General features: G+C 40.0%; 1 long non-coding RNA gene across 1 annotated transcript; it reads right to left on the reverse strand.

The window, feature by feature from the left end:
* Nucleotides 1-49: 49 nt before the first annotated feature.
* On the reverse strand, nucleotides 50-19,336 carry LOC136942605 (uncharacterized). The gene is made up of 3 exons (XR_010876613.1): nucleotides 19,047-19,336; nucleotides 2,966-4,210; nucleotides 50-1,932 (listed from the first exon to the last, which is right to left on the reverse strand). It is a non-coding gene; the product is annotated as an uncharacterized lncRNA (long non-coding RNA).
* Nucleotides 19,337-20,228: the final 892 nt, after the last annotated feature.

Consider the following 20,228-nt stretch of genomic DNA (forward strand, 5'->3'; position numbering starts at 1 on the left):
AACGCCTGTATATTTACACGTGCAATTGCAGGCGTTAAATAAACGCCTGTATATTTACACGTGCAATTGCAGGCGTTAAATAAACCAGTGAACGCCACATGCAAATCACTGCCCACAATTTTCCTAGCTCCTCCTGCAGTTAGCTGGGCTTGTGTGATTGGATTCCTCCCTGTATTTTCAAGTACCATGGATCCTCCCCACTGAAGTACTACTACAGTCTATTGAGAAAATATTGTTGATATTATTGTGCAAACGTATTTCAGTATGGTTAATATGTAATTTAATTCCATAATTTCCCCAGGAATAACTATTAAAACGTATATCAGGAAAAACGCTCAAACGGGTTTGTCCTCCCCTAGTAGTAGCGGAAGATTTCAAAACAAGTTTAGTCCAGCACAGTCAGAAGGAAGAGAAGATGGCAAGAAGGAACTCCTTGAGCCTTCCCTTCGTCACATCCTGTCACATACTATTGATAATTCTTGATAACCACAGAAACATTACATAATATAGGCGTAGACTCTGCATTTCTATCACACAGTATATATATATATATATACATTCAATTAAGTGTCATACTTCTGCCTCTGACTGCATTTTTCTGCAGATTTTTTTTTTTTTACTACATTTCACGGCATTTCAGAAGACATCCAAACTATTTGTGGGATTGAATCAATAGAGGAATAACTTGGTGTTAAAAGTATCACACTAGATCAAGAGGTTTTATACTCAAATCTCATTACTTTGAATGCATGCATCTGCCAAAAACCTACAAGACAAAGACAAAATAAAATACAAATTTATCATCCTCTATTACAAACAAAAAATGTCACAACAGAATGTGAATCAGAAGGTGTAAATTACAAATATCTCTACAAAAACAGATGGTCCTACTTTCCACTGCTCTCTTTTATTGCTGCCAGCATGGGAGAGTTCCGGCATAAAAAGAGAAGCCAAGTTTCGTTATTGATACATCTTTCCAAGGTTATTGATTTACAGTGTACCGTTGCTCATTCATTCATTTCAATTACGTACAATTAGCACAAACTGTGGACGAGGCCCAGGAAGCGGTGCTGGAGGCCTCAGAGGAACTCTCCATGTTGGGTTCAGTCCGATAAGTGGACCTTGGAGGAGAGGGATGCCTTGGTGGACTTTGCCACAGAAGTCTACTTGAAAAGCAGGCTCAGGGATGCTGTTGAGCAGTGAGTTTTTATACATGTGAGGATAAAACGAACTGTGTTTAGTCAATCTGGGTCGATAAATTGTATGACATTTTATTTGTATGTGTTATTGATTCAAAGAGGGTCTGTAATGTCTTAATCTCCTCCAGAATTCAACCAGACACCCAACCCTCTTCAGAGAGGTTTTTATCCACATGGAGAAACCTCTATTAGCCAAAGACTTGACTTCTCTTTTTATGTTGAAATTCTTTTTGGAGAGATTGGTTGCTGGAGGTGGAAGGTTAGACAAAAAAACTGAATAAAAATTTAATGTCACATCATTTTAACCTCATCACTCAGAGGGACATAAGTTCTCAGTGTCTTGCATCTCTACTAGATGTATTCAATCAGTAACTACTTTCAATGACATTATGGTGTTCACTGTGTTAAGGTTTGCTTTTAAATGTGATGTTTTTTTGAATGATCTTTTGCAAAAATCCTGAGCCGCCCCGTCCTGAACGGCCCTGTCCTGAACCTCTCACCCGTACCTCTGGGTACAGTGCTGTCTGCCCCTTCAACTCCTGTGGGCATGGCAGCAAAGAGGTCCTGCATTGCAGTGTTAGGTAGCATTTGTGGTGCAAGGCAAGTCCTAATGAAAATCTGCAGAAGGGACTGGTGCCTCTCAGTCCTTAAACCATGGTGGTTCCACTGGTTGCAGAAGTCTGCCACAGTCTCTGTTGATTCAAGGCAGATACACATAATGACTATCCTCCACCTGAAATCACAAAAAACATAACACTGCAATTTAACAACAAATACTGAGCAAGGGCAGCAAAAAATACTGAACAAGGGAAAATGCAATGGGCAGCAAGTGAACGATGTGTGAAACAACTCAAAGGACTATCTGAGCTGTGAGCACCCACCCCCACTGAAATGGTTCCCACCTGGTTGTGCATTAAGGCTCCGTCACACCATAACGTTCTGATTAACGTTCTCTGAAAGTTATAATCGTTCAATTTCGAGCGTTCTAGGGCGAGGTGGACACATCTGGCGTTTGACTAACGTGTGATTATAACGCATGACTAGCGTGGGACTGACGCATGAGGAGCATGTAACAGCGACCAAGTAAGACACGCCTGAAAACTGTTAGCGTGTGACGACGTGTCACTGGGTCGCAACGACGTGTGACGAAAGCAAACGATGAAAACAACGTTTGCTTTCGCAAACGGTGAATAACAACCAAGTAACGCTAGGGTAACGACTGACTAACGATAGCCAAACACGTGCAACGTTAGTCAAACGTCCATAAACGTTATTCAGCGTTTAAAATTAAACGTTGAAGAACGCTGGTCTCCATGAGAACTTTTGTGCATGTTTAAAACTCTTTTTTTTTGGACCAGCGTTCTCAGACGATCACCAACGATTACCAGCGTCCACACAACGCTCTTCTGGCGCTATACCAGCGCTATACCAGCGACCATGGACGATTACCAACGTTTCCTCTAACGTCATGGAACGTTGACCAGAACGTTATGGTGTGACGGGGCCTTTACGACCAGGCCTTTCCTGCCTTAACATGACAGCTTTCACGGATAAAAACGAAACGCAAATACCTAGTCTTTATCCAACAGTCTAGACTAGTCAGTTACTGGCTAGCTAGCAATGCAGAAGTATCACAGTAGCAATCCATTGCTAAAAAACAAACAAACAAAAGCTATCCGTACAGCCAGTGACCAAGTTAAACCCCTGTTAGCCTAGCCGGTGAAGATTAAGTCTAGTCACAAATAATGAAAAAAAAAAAACTGTACCTTGTCAACGTGGACTGAAGGTTGTCGTGTCCAGGGTTATCCGACAGCAAAAGCTGAGTGCAGTCATTTAGTGTCTGCTTACACTGTCTTGGGAAGTTCCTTCTTGCCATCTTCTCATCCTTCAAACTTCTGTGTGCTGGGCTAAACTTGTTTTGAAATATTCCGCTTCTACAGTGGGGAGGAGCTGGTACTTGAAAATACAGGGAAGAATCAAATCACACTAGCCCAGCTAACTGCAGGGGGAGCTAGGGAAATTGTGGGCAGTTATTTGCATGTGGCGTTCACGCGTTTATTTAACGCCTGCAATTGCACGTGTAAATATACACACGTTTATTTAACTCCTGCAATTGCACGTGCTATCTGTCCCTGCCCCAGCATATATTATAAAACAAAAACACAAGAAGAGGGTTGAGCTTGTTCTCCTGCACAACAGGGAGTTGTTCTTGCCTACGCGTCCCACCTGCTCGGGTGCCATCTCCAACCGGCTTCAAGGATGTTTCTGAAAATGAAGAGATGGAGACACAAAATACAGCCTTTTCCCCACACTCTGTGGTCGAAACTATTTAACGCCTGCAATTGCACGTGTAAATATGCACGCGTTTATTTAACTCCTGCAATTGCATGTGTAAATATACTGAAGGACTGAAATTCTTTGAGTCTATTCCAGGGAGTCAGGTGGCTGAGCGGTGAGGGAATCGGGCTAGTAATCCGAAGGTTGCCAGTTCGATTCCCGGTCATGCCAACTGACGTTGTGTCCTTGGGCAAAGCACTTCACCCTACTTGCCTCGGGGGAATGTCCCTGTACTTACTGTAATTTGCTCTGGATAAGAGCGTCTGCTAAATGTAATGTAATGTATTCAAATATGTAATGATGGTATTCAATGACACAAGTCTGTGTTCTAGAAAGAGTGGTCTGGAGTCGCAGAGGTCCGATAATATCAGCTTTAATGAGCTCTGGGGTTGTCTACGTTTTCCTTGTGGCTATCTGTCCCTGCCCCAGCATATATTATACAGTGCAGTAAAACAAAAACACAAGAAGAGGGTTGAGCTTGTTCTCCTGCACAACAGGGAGTTGTTCTTGCCTACGCGTCCCACCTGCTCGGGTGCCATCTCCAACCGGCTTCAAGGATGTTTCTGAAAATGAAGAGATGGAGACACAAAATACAGCCTTTTCCCCACACTCTGTGGTCGAAACTCGTCTGGATTGTTCCTCTTTCTCCGCCCGCACCCATGACTCCCCCCGCCCTGTGTGAGACACAATGTTTAAGCCTGAGCACACTTCTAAGTTCATAAGACAGAACTTTAATAAGCACAATGCATAACTTTAATAAACACAATATATTCTTTAATACACACGCTAATTTAACGCCTGCAAGCGTTAACTAACGCGTACATTCATGTGTAACTTTCGCCTGCACATTTACGGGTGCAGCCGCTTATGAAACAGCTGCAGGCGCTTCCTAAACGGGTGTCCAATCAAAAATACGCGTTTAAATTACGAGTACCTTTGACCCTGTCGACGTTCCATATTGATTCCAGATTGATTTAAAAGTGGACAATGTGTAACATGCATTGGTGGGGGTTTGGGTTTGAACCTGTATCGCCTGAGCGAAAAGCCAGAGAGTGATTGGCTGGAGGTGTAATACCCCACGGACCAAAACGTCCGTTATTTGTCTTTCTTTTTTCATTTTTCTTTTGTATTAGTATGGCCGGAGAAAAGCCAAGGGCCCCAGATAATGTTTTGTGGGGCTTGTTTAAGTTTAGCCTTTTGTGTTTTTTATTTTCTTTGTACAACAGTGTTAAAGCTTATACCGCAGTTCACGAGCGGGTTTGTACAGAGTTGTTTTTGGTGATGACGGACAAAACTAGCAGTGAGATGTTGAGATTATGTGAAGCACTAATAAGAGACATAGCCGATATTGATTTAAACAGAATTTCACAAGAAACTTTTTCTTTTATACTTAAAATATTATGTCACATGCGTAAGCTGGTGGGAATCCTGCAAAACGAGGGAAGGTACTAACTTATTTGAAACATAATAAGGCTGATATCGCTTTCATACAGGAAACACTTTGTAAATGAAGAAGCAGCCAAACTGAAACGGGGTTGGGTCGGGCATGTTTTTCATAGCTCTTTCTCTAGCAAACGGAACGGGGTTATTATACTGGTGAACAAAAACTTGAACTTTATTTTACTTAAAGAGGTTAAAGATGATGAAGGCAGAATGGTTTGCGTACAGGCACTGATAAATGGGATTACGATGACACTGTGCAACATTTACGCACCAAACAAAGGGAGACCCTAATTTTTTTCATGAAGTAAATAAGACACTGGGTGAAATGGAGGGCCAGATAATACTAGCAGGAGACTTTAATCAAGTTTCAGATCCCCTTTTGGACAGGAACAAACTTGGTGGCCCAATAATGTCTAAGGACAGAGCTGCAATTCATATGCTAGGTGAGGATATGGGATTGGTGGACATATGGCGCCTGATAAATCACAGTGACAGGGAATATACCTTTTATTCGCACTGCCACCAATCATATTCCAGGATTGATATGTTTTTTATATCAAAAACTTTAATAAAACAAGTCGTTGATTGTAAAATTAACGCAATGGCTCTCTCTGATCATGCTGCAGTGGAGCTTAGTATTGACATAAATGCTGACACTGAGAAAAAAGGTAGATGGAGAATGAACACGTCGTTACTAAAGGATGAATCCTTCAGTATATCGTTGAAGGACGACCTTGTATTTTTTTTTTTAGTTAATGCTGGCAGTGCAAGCACAAGAGCGATGGAATGGGAAGCATCCAAAGCGTACTAAAGGGGGGAAATGATAGCACATTCGTCTAAAAAGAAAAAAGAGGATATGAAGAGAATAAATGAATTTGAATCTGAAATTTAACATCAGGAAATAGAACTATCAAAGAAATTCTCAGATAAATTATATCAAGATACATATAAGCTTAAGTTTCAATTACAAGAAAGTTATAATAAAAAAAGTGGAATATGCATTATTTAGACTGGGGACAAATTTCTATGAAGGGGGAGAGAAGACAGGTAAGTTGCTTGCTAGACAACTAAAACCACAAAATTCCTATAGTGTAATACCAGCAATCAAGAAAGGCGATAAAATAGTCTCTTCGACAAAGGAAATAAATGAGGTCTTTCAGCAGTACTACAAAGAGCTATATACATCAGACATCAATCCCAAACCAGAAGAATTGACAGATTTTTTCTCTAATACTGATCTGCCTAGATTGGCACCTGAACAGGTGGAGTTCTTAGACGGCCCCATAACCCAATGAAATCAGGAATGCAGTTTCATGCATGAGATCAGTGAAGTCGCCTGGCGTCGACGGGCTTCCTGTGGAATTTTATAAGCTGTATATAGATATCTTGGAACCAATATTGCAAGAGATGTTCAATGAAGCCTTTAAAGTAGGTACCCTCCCCCCGACATTTAATGAAGCCCTAATATCAGTGATACCTAAAAAGGACAGAGATACCACAAACCCTGCTAACTACCGGCCTCTAAGTCTGATCAATGTGGATTGCAAGATCCTAACTAAAATCCTGGCTACACGCCTGGAGAAGGCTCTGCCGAACATTATACACACTGACCAAGTCGGATTCATGAAAAATAGGTCTTCCACCGACAACATGAGAAGATTACTACACCTAATCTGGCTGAATCGGACAGGAAAAGACCCAGTCGTTGCCCTCTCGCTGGATGCTGAGAAGGCATTCGACCGAGTTCAATGGGACTTTTTATTTGCAGCCTTGTCACAGTTTGGATTTGGAACAACTTTTATTAAATGGATTAGAACTATATATAAAAACCCTAAAGCAGCGGTGATAACAAACGGTGTAATCTCACCTCCTTTTAACCTCACCAGAGCTACTCGACAGGGCTGTCCCTTGTCGCCATTACTATTTAATATTGTATTGGAACCGTTGGCTATTGCCATCAGAGCTAATGTAGCTATTAAGGGGGTGGAAGGAGGAGGAAGAGAGCATAAGTTATTATTATATGCAGACAATATTCTGATGCTGATAAAAGACCCATCAAATTCGATACCACACCTGATGAACGCAATACAATCTTACTCCAGATTATCAGGATACCAAATTAATTGGACAAAATCGGAAGCTATGCCTATATCTGGATTATGCAACTCAAGTTTTCTGACAAATTTTGGCTTTAAATGGGTATCAAAAGGGATGAAATACTTGGGAATCAAACTAAGCAGCGAAGTGGAGGAAATGCCTACATTAAATTTAGAACCGTTGCTGCAAAAAATCAAAACTAATTTGGATAAATGGGGGAAACTCAGGCTTACATTATGGGGGAAGATTAATGTGGTAAAAATGGTGGTTGCACCGCAGTTTAATTATGTGCTTATGATGTTGCCAATAACTATATATCCTCAAATCTTTAAACGGTATGATACAATAATTAGACAATTCTTATGGGACAGGAAAAGACCAAGAATCAAACTCAGCAAAATGTGCTCTCCTAGGGACAGAGGGGGCTTGGGACTGCCAGACCCGAGACTATACTTTGTCTCCTTTGAAATGGCCAAATTAGCCAAACACTGGAACAAAGACAACCAGCTAGAGTGGACTACTGCTGTCATCCCCTTTCACTCCTATTGATAGATTATCCCAGTCTTCACAATGTGTTGAATCCTATTATGTCTTATCTGGACCAAAATACATAAAATGCACAAATTATTACACTGCAAACAAATGTACTCTTCTCTGTGGCATAACCCCATGATCCGCATTGGAAAGGCATCGGTATATTGGAAGGAATGGCACCTTAATGGAATATGTCATATTACCGATTTATATGAGGAGGGGGTGTTCATGTCATTCTATGATTTAAAAAGAAAATATAATCTTAAGGGAAAGGAACATTTTTGGAAATATCTGCAGATCAGGGACTGTCTTAAGTCCAGGATTCAATAAAAGGATGGAAACCACATTACAGAATATCTCACGCTACCTGTGGAGTGTCACCGAGCCGCTATATTTTATAGAACCACCAACCAACTGCTCAGTGATTTCTGTCAGAACCTGAAAATACTGTGGGAGAAAGACCTGGGATGTCTGATGGATGATGAGGAATGGCTGAGAATTATATCTAACAATGGGAAATGCATTCGGGAAGCTAAAGGGAAATTTACACAATACAAGATAACACACAGGTTTTATTGGACACCACAAAGACTTAACAGAGCAGGTATATTAAACAATAATTTGTGCTGGAAATGTCAGAAAGACATAGGTACTCTGCTGCACTGCATCTGGGAGTGCCCTGTCATTCAACCATTCTGGAAAATAGTGGTGGACAATTTGAGTAACTGGCTGGGAAGTGACATACCTGTATCTCCCAGATTATGGCTATTAGGGGACAGAAGCCGAATACGTAACGTATCAAGTGCAGTGTTTTCTGTAATCATGGCATGGATTATAACAGCTGCCAGGACTATACTGAAACTGTGGAAAACACCCAAACCTCCTGAAATAAAAGAGTGGGTAAACGTTATGATAAACACAGCTTCATACGAACTTATGCTCAACAGGGTGGACAATAGAAATAGGAACAGAATACCAATTTGGGTCTCGTTCTGGGCTCAGACGCTCCCATGTTACCCCGCTCCTCGTCTCTCTCCACTGGCTACCTATCATGGCCCGTATCAGATTCAAGACCCTGGTATTGACCTTCCGAGCAGTGAACGGGACTGCACCCGTCTACATCAAGTCTCTCCTGCAGCCTTACACCCCCACCCGTCACCTACGGTCTTCTTCAGACAACCGCCTGGTGGTCCCACCGCTCAAGACCGCCCGGTCCCAACACAAGCTCTTCTCCTGTCTGTCCCCCCAGTGGTGGAATAAACTCCCCACCTCCATCAGAGATACTGACTGTCTCTCCACCTTCAAGAAAAGGCTCAAGACGCACTTGTTCTGGGAGTACAACGTTACTTAGGAATGGTTCGCTTGACCCGATGTTAGTTTTCTCAAGGATCACAATGACTCCTGCTTAGAGACTTGTTGCTCTTGTGGTTAGTGGTAACTGTTTTAAATTTTTGTTCTCGCTGTGATATATTGTTTTTATTACTGTTGCTTGCTTTTTTTCCACAGGTACACTTGCACTTATAGCGGTTCATGTTGTTTAATTGTAACTTGTTTAACTACATGCTCTTATGGTTCTTCCCTTTGGCACTTACTTTGGTTGTTCACAATGTGTGCTTCATGTTTTGGCTACTCGCGATGTTTTTTGGCTATCTTGTTGTTATGATCAGTGACCTATGCACTTTGTAAAGCTCTCTCTTGGAAGTCGCTTTGGATAAAAGCGTCTGCTAAATGAATACATGTAAATGTACATTACACTAACTGATGAGCATACACTTCCTGATGAGCATACAGTTTGAACACCTTCCTCTGAGTGTACCCAACATCAAAATTGCTATACGAATATTATTCCTAGTTATGTCTCTATCAACATGTCCCTTACACAAATGGTTTTATTTGGACTGTATTTTTATCTCATTTTTGTTCTGCTATGTCACCAATGTTACATGCAATGTGCAGAATAAGAAATGTCTCACAATGTACAATGTATAATGTTGTAATGTCAAACACCAACGCCTAAATAAAAACTTGAATTACAAAAAAAATTAAAAATAAATATGAGATCTAACTATACTAAAGGTACATAGACTAGCAATGCTTAGAATTAAAATAAAATATACAATGAAATATAAAGTTGCCATAATTTACAATATAAAAATAAAAATATTACAAAAAATATATTACATTTATTAGAATAATAGCCTAACCTATTAAAGCCTACTACTTAACAAATGATCCGTGCTTTTACGTATCCACTACCACCGTATTCAAACGATCTTCCTATTTATAACCAAGAAAAGACTTAAGCAATAACTGAGGAAAAATAGAAGATGTCAAATATGTCATTCATAATGGAACGAGACCTGGACAACGAGAGCACGCCAGATTTGAGCGGGCTCAGCTAGCTGAGCTAGTAAATGCGTCTAGTGTCAGATTTCTCGAAATTTACCAAGATGAGCACCAGTAGGCTGTAATATCAGGCAGAATAGTTGACATAATTTCAGATGGGCTGGTTAGACTAAGAACATCAATGTTTTCTATACTTCTATATGCTCATGTGCACTTCTTTTTTAACCTTCTGTTGCAGCTCCATTGAACCCACCATTTGCCCTTATCCACAACCTACTACCTGTTTGTTACCAACTCAAAGGCCCTTTTAAGAACCACATCTTTCAATCTTACTCTATTTCTCTCTTTCTCACCATTTGCCCTTCTCCACAACCTACTACCTGTTTGTTACCAAACCAACCCAAAGGCTCTTTTAAGAACCACATCTTTCTATCTTACTCTATTGCTCTATTTCTCTCTCCCACTCTACCTTTCTCTCTCTCATTCTCTCGCTCTCTGACTCTGTCAGTTTTGAGTATTTTAAATGGCAGGAGGATCTGTAAAAAAAGAGCTGCCATTTTTGCAAAACTTACAACAACAAAAAATGTGTCTGCTGTAAGAAGCAGCAACCTGCAAAAAGATATTACAAAAAAGCCTGTCAAAATTTGATTCCTGAAGAGAAGTGTGGACAGCTGATTTTAATATGAACCACAAAGTTGCGGCCTTACACAACAATGCCATTTTATTGGTAAGTTGGCTTTCTAAGAAGGTTCAAGATATTAATATTTGCTGTATTTCATAATATATGTAGTTATGTCTGGATGTACCAAACAAGAAATTCCTACTTAAAATGTACCTTAATGGTGAGATATTTGTATGTGCAGCGAATGTCAACCTACTGTAGATGACTGAAGCCCCACCCCAATCTATGATTTACGAAAGTGAAGCAAAACCATAAAAAACTGACTGCTGGGAGACTCTGCTTTGTAATTCCCTCAAATGCTTCTCACAGTATCATACTGTTGTCATTTCAGATCGAGAAACTCCAGGCTGTAGGGTACAAACCCACTCTCCTCCTTGCCAAAGGCCACAAGAAGCCTTTCAAATGTTAAGATTTAACCCTGCGTTCGAGCCTCAATGAATGCTCTTAGGACTGCATGAGCAATATAAAGGAGGTATATGCAGTCTTGTGTGAAGGTAAAACCTATTTTAATTAAACTAATAATCAGTGAACCAACAGCAGTTGATGTTGCATTGTTCCCCTGATATCAGGGGAACAATGCAGGCCGATCACTTTAAATGTTTTGTGTAAAGCTCCCATGTGTGCTCGAGTATGTAAGTAAGTTTAGTTACATTTCACCTTGAAATAAGTTACAAAAAAGATGAGGTGAACAATTACAACTGCAGAGAGGTTATTAACATAATTACTGGGTAATGTTCTCAGTGACCAAAACTATTGCTTGTTCTTTATGTTTAGGGTGGACTGATGATTCACTGGGCACACAGAGTCCTCCCACCTCAGACCTTTGTGGACATCCTGAACAGGGACAAGTGTTCACCCTGACACTGGTCCCTGTCAACCCCCAGGAGGTGTCGACCAGGCTGACCCCCCGCTCCCAGGGTTGAGACGTCTACCATCCTGACCCCAGCACCCAGGGTCGAGATGTCCACCAGCCTGACCCCCGCTCCCAGGGTCGAGACGTCTACCAGCCCAATTTGAACATGTCTTTATATTTTCAGAGTGCTTGTATCACACAAGCCTGAAAGTTTTCCCCATCAGGAGTGTGATCAGGGAGAGAGTCAGAAAGGTTGTATAGGCAAAAGAAAGACAAGGATATGAGGATAAGGAAAGCTGTATACAAAATTAACATCCAATTCTAGATTCTGAAAAGCACACGTTGGCTGTTTCACATTCAGTAATCAATAGCAAGTTTTAGATTCCTAGATATAATGTATTAACTTTATGACAGTCATACACAGTACAAACATGAAACTCACGATTATTCTTCAAATTAAATAAAAAAGAATGACCTCCTCAGGGCATATCGGAGATTTTAATGGACTGGCAGCCTTGCCCAGTGTGGTATGTAGCCTACTCATTTTAGATCATTCTTTGTATCATGCGTGATCAGGGCAGGACTTAGGATTTTCGGGCCCTACCTTCTATACATTACTTTAAATAGAACAAAATGATACATACACAAGCTATGTATGTTCTGGATAAATTGAGAATACAATAGAGATCACAACTCTGAACAAACAACTAAACAAAATACAATTAGTTATGTTACTTGCTAGTCTATTTAAGTCTATTTAAAATGTTAAAATAATCTTAATTATAAAAAAAACGTGGTTTGAATGAATGATTCAATTACTCACTGAAATACTTCATTTGTTTCATGGACGAATCAGCATTTTTGAACGAATCTCCTGAATGAACGATTCAATGACAAATATTTTAAGTCATTATATCTGGTGAATGTCTGGGTGAATACTCTATTCTGATTGGCTGCAGGGGTGTCCATTATCAGATGATAATGTACACCTACTAAGTAGTTCCAGCAATTCTAAATGATTGCGCTGGCTACATAGTATGAGCAAAGAACTATACTCTTTGGTATGAGCCTGTACAAAGTGTCTGAAATAACTAGCTAACCATAACAACAGGGATGCAGTTAAAGCCTCCGTTTACAATTTTGAAAGACTTTAACAAGCTAACATGTAATTACAGCAATGAGTGACTTCAATATTTCTTTTTAACCTATTTGGAAAATGTTACCTTTCTGACTTTACTGTGTCAGTGTCACGTAACCGCTAATCTCACATCCCATTCGCTATTCACCTCGCTAGTCAATTCAGACAGGCTGCGGCCAACACGACATGCCGATTATTTTGTTTGTAAAAAATCTTGATTTGATTTGGGGACAATGACATGGCTGGATAGCTGGCTATTATTTTTGTTAAACATACGGTCAAATTATAATTACTGTTTGGAGAATATGTCAACTTTGATACGATCATCTCACATCCATTTGCTATTCAACTCGCTACAGTACTCAGGCTGCGGCCATACTGTAGCTTAGTACTAGTAGTATATGTCCGATACCTTGTTCGTGAAAATCTTCATATTGATTTGGGGACAATGACATGGCTGTTTAGCTAGCTGGTCTTCTTGTCCAACATATTGTCAAATTATATTTACTGTTTGTCAACCATACACAATGTTATTGCCTATGAATCTTGCTAGCATAACTTAACTTTCTGGCTAATAAATAGCTCAGTCCTCCACTGCGCGTAAATGTAAACGGGCGGGGCCTCCTACAGGGCGGGGCCCCCTACAGGGCGGGGCCCCCTACAGGGCGGGACCCCCTACAGGGCGGGGCCCATGGGCTGGAGCCCAGTCAAGCCCAATGGTAAGTCCGGCCTTGTGCGTGATGCTTGATATAATCCTTGATATAAGTTATGGGAAGTTATTCGAGTCATTAGTTAATTTCAACGGGTTCATTTCAACCAATTCCCTGTCCTGAATACGTCAACTGCAAACATTTATTTCCCTTCTCCACACTTGATTCAATTGAATGGTTCGTCATCCAGCTCTGTATAAGCCTGATAACGAACCTGCATTTGAATCAGGTGTGTTGGAGCCAGGAAACATCTAAAACATGCTGGACAGGGGAAATTGTCATTTATTATCACACTAGCATTTAATTATCTCGGCAAACAATTACACTGAACTGTAAAGTACAAAAAAGTAAAAAAAATAAAATAAAAATAAAATCTTTCTGTTTTTTCTTCTGAGCCTACGTAGGTCACGTGAAAAATGACTTCAGCACATTTACATGTTTTACTTTATTTTCAGTGGAGAGGAGTGGCCAGAGTCCTGGCAACCGAAGACGACCATAGAACCTGTCACATCAATATATATTTTTTTTTAAGTACACTTTCTCCTTGTATTCATCTTAGCTATTTCATCTTTTCTTTCAGTAGGTTTGGTGGGGCCAACAAAGTCTTATCAGGAACATGAAATTATATTAAGAATTAAATTGTAACATACCGGTCTTTAAATTATATCTTTCTACATCTGTATTTCTGACCAAAATGTGACCAGTGCATCGGCGTGGGACAACCTGGACGTCTGAAGCAAGCAGCTACTGAGGACCTGTATCAATTAACAAAGATTCTTAAAGGCGTAGGCTATCAAGGGAATGATCTGCGCTACCAAAACTACTTTCTATTCTTTCATTTTACGTATCATATGTTTCACTTGCTCTTGTTATTTCTTCTATATCCTGTAGAAGCCAGAAAAAAATACTCAAGTACCATAACCCTTTCCATTCAGACCATTCAAATATGGAAAACCACATTCTCATGGTTTCTGCCTTAATATCTTCGCCATCCAATCACCAATTTTTTTTCTGAAAACTGCCAGATACTAATGACAACATAAGCTAAGCACATCCAATTGGTTAAGGGGTTAGCTGGGATTAACATACTTCCTTGCATATACTTCATTGTTGTGCTAGCTGTGTTATGCAAGATAGTTTAGTTTTGACTGGCAACATACAGGTGTTGTTTGTCCCCAAATGCCCTAATAAATACATAGTGGAGTGTTCGGTCCTTTTGCTAGGCGGCCTGTTTATCTGGCTCGGGTCGCAAGCTATAACCCAGTCTGCATGGAATGCGGAAATAATGCTGAAGCGGAACTGTCTTGCGAATTTAGGAAAAATGTCAAAGAACTTATATTGATATTTTGTCTGATCTATTGTTCTTCTACGTGGTCCTGGTTCTTGGAGAATGGGCCAATTGCAGCGCACCCTCCTCAGGCCCCTTTAAACCGATAACATTAGGTGCGTTCGACTTCATGCAGCCCGGCTGATTTGAAGCAGCCAATGGCATTCTCAGCTTCAAGGCAGCCGGCTGAAGCCGCCGGCGCTGCATGAAGTCGAACACACCTAATGGAAGTCTATGGAAGTGTCGCAACTCTCTTTTTATATGGCTCTGGGTTCTTGGCACACCACCGGATAGAAATTCAGGAAATGACGTACCCAAATGAACAGAGTTCGTGTAACTTTGGCTCTTTAAATCGATTGTCATTGGTTTAAGCGTTTTCATGGCATTCAGATCGGAAATGTATGAGCCGGCATCAAACAAAACAGGTACTTCACGTAGCAAGCTTTGTCAAAATATGTTCCTTTTATTACTATAATTTTGTTTGCCTCTCTAGCTTGTTTCCATTAGGTTGTCACAATGTCGTTCTAATATTTTCTTGTATTTGATTTTGAAATGGTTTATCTGACTGTTCACTGACTGCATTATGATACTAAGTGTACTAAATTCACTGGAACTGAAATACAAATGATTAAATATTAAGTTTATAATACTTTACTTTAATATAAAAAAAAAAAAATCAAGGCTATTAATTTACTATTTGAATTCACTTTCACATATACCCATGAACCTCTTTTCATTCCCTACCACTTCATTTTGATAGTTTGGTGTGTAAAATAGACATACAGTGAACCTCAAAGTCCATTGAAACCTCTTTCCTATCAAAATTTCACTTCTACTATTTTGAAAATGTTGTCACGCCCCAAAAATTCAATTGACCTGCCCTCTGGTTTTCTGGTCCAGGAACATAAACGGAGGTCGCGTAGATCTCCGACACTTTTTTAGCTAGCTGCGCGCTGCTCTGTACTTCCACAGGAATTACAAAAAAGAAAGTTTATACGTTTTCGAGATATTGAAAATGGAGCGCCGTAAATGCAGTGTTCCAGGCTGTACCAGGAATCCTGACACTTTTCACCATCTTCCCAAAGAACAAGACTCTAGACAGGAATGGCTGATGTTTATCTATGGGAATATCCATAAGTACGACGCTGAAGTATTAATTTGCTCTGACCATTTCATGAGGACAGTTTTGAAAACCTGGGACAAGCTGTAACGACCTTATGTTCATCACAGCCACAAGCTGTAGTATGATGTTGTCGCTAAGTTATTAGCAATGCTAACGTATCGTGCCTGTATCTAGCATCGGTAGAATGTGTGATGATTTAGTTTACTGGCAATGGGGCTAACGTTATTTCATGTTCCTGACTGTGTGTCATTCAAATAAATAACCTGTGTTGTCATGTAAATCTACAATTCAAGATGCATGTTTGTCCGGATCTATTTTTCAGCAAGATAGCTAGAGCTAACTGAAGCTGAGTTGAATCACGATAGTTTGTTTGTTATCTGCCGCTTGTCCGGGGGTCGGGTCGCGGGGGCAGCAACCTAAGCAGGGAGGCCCAGACTTCCCTCTCCCTGGCCACTTCCACCAGCTCTTCCTGGGGGACCCCGAGGCGTTCCCAGGCCAGCCGAGAGACATACTCCCTCCAGCGTGTCCTGGGTCTTCCCCGGGGCCTCTTCCCAGTGGGACGTGCCCAGAACACCTCACCAGTTTAGATAGTTTGTTTGCTAAGCTGTAGTGCTAACGTTACCCACTTAAGTCGACACTGTTTGCTTTGACAACAGAAGTGGAAACAACTAACGTAATAATTTCAAATGATATCTAGTCAATCTGTTGAAAACAGCCTTGTGTAGACACAATATTTATTTGTACGTTTTTATTTCAAGTCTCCACGTTCATGTTTCAGTGAGTGTTGGCCGTGTTGGGTCTTTTCTCCGCAGCTTCACTCGTTGTAGAGCAACCAATCAGTCTCATCTATATATTCATGAGCATACCATAAAAGGAGAAAAACTAGCGTTTTTTCCCAGGAAGATTTCACTGGATGTATAAGGGGGCATAGAACAGCACCCAGGCCATTTTCAGCCCAACCAATGTTACATACCCTATTCGGAGACCTTAAACCTTGTGTTATCTTCGGGTTATTCTGACCCATCAGTCGTTGTGACCCACCGTCGTATTGCGACAACTTTAGCAATCTCTTTTAACCGTATGGCTGTCTCAGACCCCCCACATTGCAAAGGTTGAAAGAAAATTATTTTTATTAGTTTTTGTATTGGGTAAAATTGGGTAAACACAACGATGGTTCGTTATGAACCTTTGGGTCATGTGACCCGAAGGCAGCACAAGGGTTGAGGAACAGTGTGAAATACCCCCAAAAAACTGTTAATCACCCCTTTAAAGCTTTGGAGGGGTCTGAATGGGCATACTGTACTAAGACCCTTTTCCTGTGCTCTGTATTTAAAACTTGTTCCGACACATACACTTTACACCTTCACTTAGCATTATTTAGCATCATAATCTTCTAAAGTGTTTCTGATATTATGTGAAGAGTGTCAATATTGGTCCAAATACAAAATCCCAGGCGGATTGTAGCTTCAGCTGAAATAAGAGGTCGAATTGAAATTTATTAAAATATGTAACGGTTAACACAAAGTTGTAAAACAATATAACAAGTCAATCGTCTCTCCTCTACCAACAGTGTCATAACCGATAAACACTGTACGTCACCAGTTCGGAACTCAACTTCCGGTCACGAACCCCTCTGATTTGCGAGAGTTCGCCCCCGATTTCCAGAAAACTTTCAACAGTGATGACACATCTCCGGACATTCACGTACATTTTGCTCAAATTACCACAATTAAAGCACGCATTTTGGATTGACCATACCTAGCAATTCGTGTTGGCCTACATGTTATTCAACAGCATGTCAACACGCTCTGCATTAGCTTTGACCAACCTAGCCCACAACATTTTTTATTCAACACAACAGGGACTCAAACCCTTTGTACCGGAGAGGACTTTAACCTCTCCTTCTTTGAAACGCAAAATAATAAGTATAGGCAATTGCAAGTCAAAGCACAAGCCGCAATCTTTGCGGGAATCCAAAGCAAATCTATAAACAAATTCCAGGATCCTACTTTCTTGACTTTTTCTAGATATAACCGGCTGTCAGAAGACATCTGAGTCATAGAGAAATGGCAAATGTCTGACCTGTTCGTATTCTGTTCTCGCATTCCCGCAAAACCTCATGCGCCTGCGCATCCTGCCGCAAAACCCCTGGCTGCGGATGAACCACGGCGAAATTTGTTTGCGTAACAGCCAGAAAATCTCAATCGTGAATCTGTGGGGAAATAGATGAAAAATTCCCCACACTATTCTGTCCTAATATTTCTTTATCTCTAACTCTACCTGCCTCCATCCAATCAGAAAAGCTCTCCAATCAGGCTAAAATCCATTCTTTTCTCCACTTAAACTTATTTCGCAATTCGATAAGGTCCTTAAAACAAAACGACCCCACACTCGAAAATCCACATGTATCAATCCATATTTGCATTTGCAATGAACTATTGTTACCATACTTTTGTTTCATGTAATCGTTGTTTGGACAGGTCAATTCTGCCTCTAGACCATTAATTTTAGAATTACAATCCATAAACCAACAATAACCAACGACGGAAAATAAAGACACAATTACCCCTTTTCTTTTCTAAAAACAATTAAATTCCGACTTCACAACTTTCAATGAAAATATACCCCAACTGCACAATCATAAATTACAAATATTCAAACCGAAAAATAATTAAAATTTTGATTTTTGTAACTTGTATATAGCTTGAATAGTATACACCATTAGTTACTCATACTTCTTTTAACCTCAAAAAACATAACTTGCAATTAAAACAAAAAATGAACACGCGCATTTACTAATTTTGAAATGTCATAGATCAGGCCTCCTTTTGTTTTTTTTTCTAAAACACTCTCAGCTGGTTACCAATTTCTCTTTATCTTTACCAATTTAATCTTTACCAATTTAATCTTTACCAATCCTCTAAAGTATAATTTTTACCATTTTACTCTTGGGACTTAGAAATCAATACACTTCCTGACCCAATTTCCCAGGGCCTTAAAGACACACAGCACGATATCACGTGTGAATTATTACCCTTTATGCGCGCGTCAGCACATTTCCTGCATGCTTTTTGTACGACTCTAACGTAACGGGACCAACGTTCCAACGTTCTCCCAATTTGTATGACTTGCACGTACAGGACACAGCTCTCCTCCGGTCTCTGCCCGATTACTAATTTAACCGAATTATTGACAATAGTCTAAACAACACACATTTAGACAACTCAAATCACACAGCGACCAAAAGAATATCTCACCGGTTCTTTCAGGATTCCGTGTCAGCCACAAAACGTCCAACGGGCACCCCCGCCCTGTATGGCGTGAAATTAGTGCCAGGAGAGCGAGCTCTGTAAAAACGATTTGTAACTTTCAAAAAAGATTTGTCTCTGTAGAAAATGATTCGTGTACTTGCAAAAAAAAGTTTTGTGTCTCCGTAGAAGAAGGCAAGATTTGTGTACTTGCAAAAAAGATTTGTAACTTGCAACTTTGTGTACTTGTAAAAAAAAGTTTTGTGTCTCCGTAGAAGAAAAAGATTCGTGTACTTGTAAAAAAAAGTTTTGTGTCTCCGTAGAAGAAAAAGATTTGTGTACTTGTAAAAAAAGTTTTGTGTCTCCGTAGAAGAAAATGATTTGTGTACTTGTAAAAAAAAGTTTTGTGTCTCAGTAGAAGAAAAAGATTCTTGTACTTCTAAAAAAAAGTTTTGTGTCTCCGTAGAAGAAGGCGGGAACAATGCTCCCAAAACCATCTAAGCCAATCAAATATAGCCATTTCTGTGTCTAGTATCATTGGACATTTTTGTCTGTCTATCACACAAAGAACGTCAGCGAATAAGAACAACACTAGAGTGCTGATGATTTCAATGACGAGTCATTTGGTAAGTAGTTCAAAATATCCATGGGCATGTACCTTTAATGCAACATTTAAAGATTATTCGGTTAGCACACTCTTAACAGTATAAATTAATGGATAAGAGTCGTAGTAAATTGAATAGTTTTTTAATGTAAATATGTATACGGATATTTAATTAGACGACCAGTCATTAAACCTAGCATTAGTTGGACAATGTGCAGCTAAATTGCAGCCGGTAAGCATCATACCAAGTGTTCACAACTTAACATGTTTTTTAATGTTGGTGTATTCGCCATGCTAAACTAAACATTAGCTGGACACACTGGATAGATCTCAAATGTTGGCTGGGAAAGTTAAGCGCATAAATTAAAAAGATATGGATCTTTCACTCTAGAGTGTATTATTTACTGCCAGTTTTCATTTCGAATGAAAACCACTAACTATATTGAGTGATTTCGCGGCAGTTCCCTGCCATTTAGCTGCACATTGTCCAACTAAGGCTAGGTTTAATGACTGGTCGTCTAATTAAATATCCGAATACATATATACATTAAAAAACTATTCAACTTACTATGACTCTTATCCATTAA

Source organism: Osmerus mordax, chromosome 4, assembly GCF_038355195.1.
Source record: "Osmerus mordax isolate fOsmMor3 chromosome 4, fOsmMor3.pri, whole genome shotgun sequence".
Taxonomy (NCBI): Eukaryota; Metazoa; Chordata; class Actinopteri; order Osmeriformes; family Osmeridae; genus Osmerus; species Osmerus mordax.